This window comes from Triticum urartu, chromosome 3 (genome assembly GCF_003073215.2).
Source record: "Triticum urartu cultivar G1812 chromosome 3, Tu2.1, whole genome shotgun sequence".
NCBI lineage: Eukaryota > Viridiplantae > Streptophyta > Magnoliopsida > Poales > Poaceae > Triticum > Triticum urartu.
In genome coordinates, this window is record NC_053024.1 from 106,250,253 (window position 1) to 106,258,214 (window position 7,962).

The following is a 7,962-nucleotide window of genomic DNA, read 5'->3' on the forward strand; positions in this document are numbered from 1 at the left end:
TTTGGGGCATATGCATGAAAACATCCCGGCTGTCATCGACAAGGACAAGGCGGCTCCAGTAGGGAAGCGGCGACAACGGCTTGTCTAGCTCTAGCAGTTGCTCGGTAATCTAGATATCTCGATGTAATTGTTACTATATTTGACGTGCTTTGTACTTCTAATGAACTTACATAGAAGATCTGGAGTAGATCTTTTTTGAAAAGAAATAGTAATTATCTGCTAAACACTGGAGACATGGAATTACTCATGAAGTTTTTCTACATACTCTCTCCATCCAAAAAATCTTGTCCCTTAAATGAATATACATCTAGCATCAAATTAGTGGTAGATGCATCCATTTGAGGGACAAGCTTATGACAAGATTTTTCAGACGGATTGAGTACATATTTGCCAATAGCTAAATGGGTCACAAATTCTAAAGGACTACCTCGTCGATCAATCCCGAACTTGCTATGACATGCACTAGAAGAGGATGGGTGTCGTACTATCCTTCAGTACTTCCATCTCAACGTTCAGGGATGGGCCTTTCGCAGCAGCTGCATGCATGCATGTACCTACGCCTGATCACATGTACACTGCTCCATAGCCCATACGACGACTGGACGACTGCATAGTAGTACTACTGAACTGTTGATGCCAACTGCGTCTCCATAGTCCAGATGACACCTAGACGACTAGCTACGAGTAGCCAGTACTACTGCGGCACTGCTAATTTACTACAGCTGGGACTGCTATTCTACAATAGTGTCATTCAGAATCATGCGTCTTGACTTCCTCACCATCAACTAAAACAAGTGCCAAAGCCGCTCATGCACATGGCATGCTCCGGGCACCTGCGGGTGAAACCAGTCAGTGATTTTATTTTTAGCCTAAACGATTGTTCTACAGTATTTTCATTAATAAATAAAAAGTACAATTACAGCGAAATTATAGTTAACCAATACCAGTTTTAGGTATCATGATACACATAAGAGAGAAACTTAAGCCGGTTCCAAAACCTGTGCTACCCAGTTCCTGATCTTCTCATCTTTGCTTGGTTTTGCTCTTAATTCTGAGGCCCTAATCCTTCTTTCAGGTAAAACTTCCATGTATTAAAATATGGGGCTGCTGATCTGAAGATCTTATTGTTTCTGACTGACCATATACTCCAACAACTTATGCTGATGATGTCCATAGTTATATCTGATGGCAACGAGGGTAGGGATAATGTGATTTCATCGTGGAAAGAAATACCTCTTTTCCTTTCTTGAATGAGATAGTTCCAGCAATTGATTGCAAATGGGCTGTCCCAGAAGAGGTGAAGAGATGTTTCTTCAGTTTTGTCAGCACAGAGCACACAATTATAATCTTCCAAGTGCATATGCTTGAGATGGAGCATGTTTCTGGTATTGAGTCTATCATGGTGTAGCACCCAGAAGAAAATTTAGTGTCTAAGTCTGCATGAAGTGTGCCATAGGTGCTTGAAGATGTTATGTGAAATAGTAGACTTCTTTAGGGCTCTGTACATCTTCATCGGAGAATAAATGCTACTGCCCCAGGAATAGTGCCATTTGTCATGTTCATCAGTAACCGTTCTACCTTCAACCAGTAGTTGGAGTGAATTATATTGCTGATAGGCTGGTAAAGTGAGTGGTCTGTGGAATTGTTGACTGGTGTCAGGCTGTTCCATGATCTTGAGTGATGTTCCCGTTGATGGCAAATGAGTGAAGTTCTGGGAATTTAATTGCCAGAGGAGTGCCAGTCCAATTATCAGTCCAGAACATAGTTGTGTCCCCTACTCCTGGCTTGCATAGAGCATGCAGTTTGAAACATGGAAGCAATTTAATAACATATCTCCATCAGAAAGAACCCACAATTCTGTCACCTGGAAGATTGGTCTGATAGTAGTTCTCCCAAATGATGCTGACCCAAGGAATGTCTTTTTTATTAAGGAACTTATGGAGAAATTTCATCAAAAGTGCTTGGTTGTGGGTAGAAATATCCAGTACTCCTAAACCACCATCTTCCTTAGGGTTGCAGACTTTTTCCCATGATATAAGAGCAGGTCCTTGGTCAAATGACCCATACTTTCTCCAGGAACAATGCTTAAGATATATGTTGATTTGTTTCACCACAGTTTTGGGCAGAGATAATGTGCACATGAAGAATGTGGGCATGCTGGTGCAAACAGATTTGACCAAGGTGAGCTTATCCCCAGTAGAAAGCAAAGTGGAGCAACTAAGAAGTCTATTCTCAATCATTTTCATCATAGGCACATAATCCACAACATTTGGCTTTGATGTACCGAGTGGGAGGCCGAGATATGTGTGTGGCAAGGATCCAATTTTACACCCCATGAGATCAAAAAGCATAAGCATTTTTTTGTGGGTGTGTTTATAGATATAATGGTGGATTTGGAGTAATTGACATTGAGTCCTGCGTAGGATGCAAAATGGAGCAACATATTTTTGATGTGGGTGAGCTGTTGAGCATCTGCATGGGCTACTAGAATAGTATCATCAGCATACTGGATGATTGGATAATCAGGACAAGAATGATGGATCAATGGAGAGTCAATCAGAGTGTTGTGCATGGCCTCATTCATCATGGTTTGGAGCATATCTGCAGCTAGGACAAAAATCAGGGGGGAGAGGGGATCACCTTGTCTGACTCCTTTCTTACATTGGAATTGTTTCCCAGGTATTCCATTAAGAAGTATTGATGAGAACCCAATGCCATAAATCATGTTGATCCATTCAATCCATTTATCTCCAAAACCCTTTGCTCTCAAAATTTCCATAATTGTGTCATGATTGAGCATATCAAAAGCCTTCTCAAAATCAAGTTTCAAGAGCACAATTTCCTTCCTATATTGTTGGCATTGATGGATGTATTCATAAGTCCATGCTAGAGAGTCTTGTATGTTGGGGAACTTAGTATTTAAAAAATTTGCCTACGATCACGCAAGATCTATCTAGGAGAAGCATAGCAACGAGCGGGGAGAGTGTGTCCACGTACCCTCGTAGACCGAAAGTGGAAGCGTTTAGTAACGCAGTTGATGTAGTCGAACGTCTTCACGATCCAACAGATCAAGTACCGAACGCATGGTACCTCCGTGATCTGCACACGTACAGCTCGGTGACGTCCCTCGAACTCTAGATCCAGCTGAGGCCGAGGAGAGTTTCGTCAGCATGACGGCGTGGTGACGGTGATGATGAAGTTACCGACGCAGGGCTTCGCCTAAGCACTCGACAATATGACCGAGGTGGAAATCTGTGGAGGGGGGCACCGCACACGGCTAAGAAATCAACTTGTGTGTCTATGGGGTGCCCCCTCCCCCGTATATAAAGGAGTGGAGGAGGGGGCCGGCCGGCCTCATAGGGCGCGCCCCAAGGGGGGGAATCCTACTCCTAGTAGGAGTAGGTTCCCCCTTTCCTAGTCCAACTAGGAGGGGAAGGAAAGGGAAGAGGGGAAGAAGGAAAGGGGGGGCGGCCCCCTCCCCGATTCAGATTGGGCTTGGGGGGGGCTCCTCTTGGCTGCCTCCTCCTCTCTTCCACTAAAGCCCATGAAGGCCCATTAACCCCCAGAGGGTTCCGGTAACCCCCCGGTACTCCGGAAAATGCCCGAACCTATCTGAAACCTTTCCGGTGTCCAAACATAACATTCCAATATATCAATCTTCATGTATCGACCATTTCGAGACTCGTCGTCATGTCCATGATCATATTTGGGACTCTGAACAACCTTCGGTACATCAAATCACATAACTCACAATACATATCGTCATCGAACGTTAAGTGTGCGGACCCTACGGGTTCGAGAACTATGTAGACATGATCGAGACTTATCTCTGGTCAATAACCAATAGCGGAACTTGGATGCTCATATTGGTTCCTACATATTCTATGAAGATCTTTATCGGTCAAACCGCATAACAACATACGTTGTTCCCTTTGTCATCGGTATGTTACTTGCCCGAGATTCGATCGTCGGTATCATCATACCTAGTTCAATATCGTCACTGGCAAGTCTCTTTACTCGTTCCGTAATGGCATCATCCCATGACTAACTCATTAGTCACATTGCTTGCAAGGCTCATAGTGATGTGCATTACCGAGAGGGTCCAGAGATACCTCTCTAATACACAGAGTGACAAATTCAAATCTCGATCTATGGCAACTCAACAAACACCATTGGAGACACCTGTAGAGCATCTTTATAATCACCCAGTTACGTTGTGACGTTTGATAGCACCCTAAGTGTTCCTCCGGTATTCGGGAGTTGCATAATCTCATAGTCATAGGAACATGTATAAGTTATGGAGAAAGCAATAGCAATATACTAAACGATCAAAGTGCTAAGCTAACGGATGGGTCATGTCAATCACATCATTCTCTACTGATGTGATCCCGTTCATCAAATGACAACTCATGTCTATGGCTAAGAAACTTAACCATCTTTGATTAACGAGCTAGTCAAGTAGAGGCATACTAGTGACACTCTATTTGTCTATGTATTCACACATGTACTAAGTTTCTGGTTAATACAATTCTAGCATGAATAATAAACATTTATCATGATATAAGGAAATATAAATAACAACTTTATTATTGCCTCTAGTGCATATTTCCTTCATTGTATGCATCTGTTGTTTAAGAACCCATATTGATTTCTATGAATCAAATCAAGAACCACCTTCTAAAGCTTGTTAGCCAGCAATTTAGTAACGATCTTCAGTGTGTAGTTAAGCAGTGAGATGGGCCTAAATTCTGCTAGTGTGGAGGTTGAGTCTGATTTTGGAATCAATGTAATGAGGGAGTAATTGATGCTTTGCATATTGACTGTGCCTTTGTGAAAATCTTCAATCAGGTTATAAAAATTTGGAGCAATGATATCCCAACATTGTTTAATGAAATTTGCATTGAAACCATCTGGTCCTGGGACTTTATCAGCTGGCATTTTTTAACAACCTTATCAATCTCATCTTTTGTAAAGGGGCTTAAGAAGATAAATCACTATGAGGGGTTAGGTGCAGCTGCATAGGATTTTGTGAGGCAATTGCAGTGCCCATCCTGTTTTTGAAAGATCTATATAAAATGGCAGCTTTTGCATGGTGCTCTTGATGCTCATGCCCATCTTCATCCTTAAGAAGGGCAATGTTGTTCTGTCTGAATTTGATAGTTGCCTTAGCCTGGAAATATTTTGTATTGGCCTCTCCCACTTTAATCTATCTAATGCTAGCTCTTTGTATCCAATACAATCTTTGATGGTCCAGTAGTCTCTCTAGTTGCTTCTTGATGATGTCTCTACCATTAAACTCCACTGTGCTCAAAGGCCTGAATTCTTCCAAATTGCATAGCAAAGTATCATGAAGTTTATGTGTTCAATAAGTTTCTTTAGGTCAGATTTGTCTATGGCCCATTGCTTAATCCCTTTTTCGAGCCTCTTAAATTTTGTGGCAATGACTTTGGCACTATAAAGCATGTGCACATCTTGTGTCTAGATCCTGGCTACTATCTGATACGTCTCCAACGTATCTATAATTTTTGATTGTTCAATGCTGTTATATTATCAATCTTGGATGTTTTATAACATTTTATAGTCATTTTATATCACCTAACCTATTGACATAGTGCCAAGTGCCAGTTCATATTTTTTCCATGTTTTTTTACATTGCAGAAAATCAATATGAGACGGAGTCCAAATGCCATGAAACTTTACGGAGATTTTTTATGGACCAGAAGGAACATGTTGGGCCCTAGTTGCACCTGGGGGGAGTCCCGAGGAGGGGAGAACCCACCAGGGCGCCAGAAGGCCCAAGCGCGCCCTGGTGGGTTGTGCCCACCTCGGGTGCCCCCCGGACTGCCTCTTTGCTCTATAAATACCCCAAAAATCCCAGAACCCTAGGGGAGTCGACGAAATATTCATCCAGCCGCCGCAGAGTCCAGAACCACCAGATCCAATATAGACACCATCTCGGATGGGGTTCACCACCTCCATTGGTGCCTCTCCGATGATGCGTGAGTAGTTCTTTGTAGACCTTCGGGTCCGTAGTTAGTAGCTAGATGGCTTCATCTCGCTCTCTCTCTCTCTTGATTCACAATACAATGGTCTCTTGGAGATCCATATTATGTAACTCTTTTGCGGTGTGTTTGTTGGGATCCGATGAACTTCGAGTTTATGTTCAAATTTATCTTTTTTATATCCATGAAAGTATTTGAGTTTCTTTGATCTCTTTTATGCATGATTGCTTATAGCCTCATATTTCTTCTCTGATATTTGGGTTTTGTTTGGCCAACTTCATCTATTTATCTTGCAATGGGAAGAGGTGCTTTCTAGTGGGTTCGATCTTACGGTGCTTGATCCCAGTGACAGAAGGGGAACCGACACGTATGTATCATTGCTATTAAGGATAAAACGATGGGGTCTATCTCTATATGGACAGATCTTGTCTACATCATGTCATCATTCTTATTGCATTACTCCGTTTCTCCATGAACTTAATACACTAGATGCATGCTGGATAGCGGTCGATGTGTGGAGTAATAGTAGTAGATGCAGACAGGAGTCGGTCTACTAATCTTGGACGTGATGCCTATATAATGATCATTGCCTGGATATCGTCATAATTATTTGAAGTTCTATCAATGTCCCAACGGTAATTTGTTCACCCATGGCTTTGCTATTTTTCTCGAGAGAAGCCACTAGTGAAACCTACGGCCCCGGGTCCTCTTTCTCATATTATTTGCCTTTGTGATCTATTTTAATTTGCTTTTATTTTCAGATCTATTAATATAAAAACCCCAAAATACCTTGCTACAATTTATTTTATTTGGCGTTCGATCTGTCAATATTTACAACCTTTTTCCCGTCACACACCAATTTCTGGCACCGTTACCCGAAAGGGATTGACAACCCCTTTAACACGTCGGGTTGCGAGGATATGTTATTTGTGTGCAGGGGTTGTTTACGTTGTGTTGCTTGGTTCTCCTACTGGTTCGATAACCTTGGTTTCATATCTGAGGGAAATACCTACCGCCGTTGTGCTGCATCATCCCTTCCTCTTTGGGGTAATACTGACGTAGCTTCAAGCGACATCACTATCTCCTTTAAATCATTGTGTTGTAACCAATGGTTCTCAAATCTGAAAATCTTAGATTTAGGGATAGTTGTACCAATTTTGATCATGATGGGTACATGGTGAGAGGCAGTCCTGGCCAATGGATAGGAAAAAGTGGCAGGATAACTAAGTGTCCAAGATTCTGAAGTGAAACACAAGTCAAGATTTTCAAGTAGAGGGGCATCATGCATGTTGCTCCAGGTAAACTGTCTTCCTTTCAGTGGGATCTCTATAAGGGCCTGTTGGCTGATAGGTTCACTGAAAGTCATCATGTCAGTGATTGAACCTCCATGTCTGTTTCTATCATGGGGATATCTAATATAATTAAAATCTCCAATCACCACCCAGTTTGTGTCCTCTGCCAGTTGGAAGTTTTTGAACCAGTTAATGAAACTTGACCTTTCTGGATGTTGACATGGCCCATAAGCATTAGACAGAATCCATTACTCTCATGTGTGAGTTGAGGTAAATTTAATGGACAGAGCATAAGCATTATGGTGGAAAAGTTGTCCTTTAATGAGGAGTCCCCAAGATGCACCCATAGCTGGAAAAATTTCAAATTTATTTAATCTCTCGGGACAAAAATGTCTGATATAAGTGCTATCAATAACTTCTCTCTTAGTTTCTTGTAAACAAAGGATGGAACACTGAGTTTCTTCGATTATATTCTGAATGGCTGTCCATTTCTTAGGGTAATTGACCCCCCCTAATATTCCAATTTAAGATGGTCCATTCTCTAGCCATATGCAGATTAGAATTTCATATCCTTTCTGTATAATACTGAACATTCCTATCACAGAACACTTGATAGCATAAACATTATCGCACCAAATTCCACATAGATATTCAACAGCAAAATAATA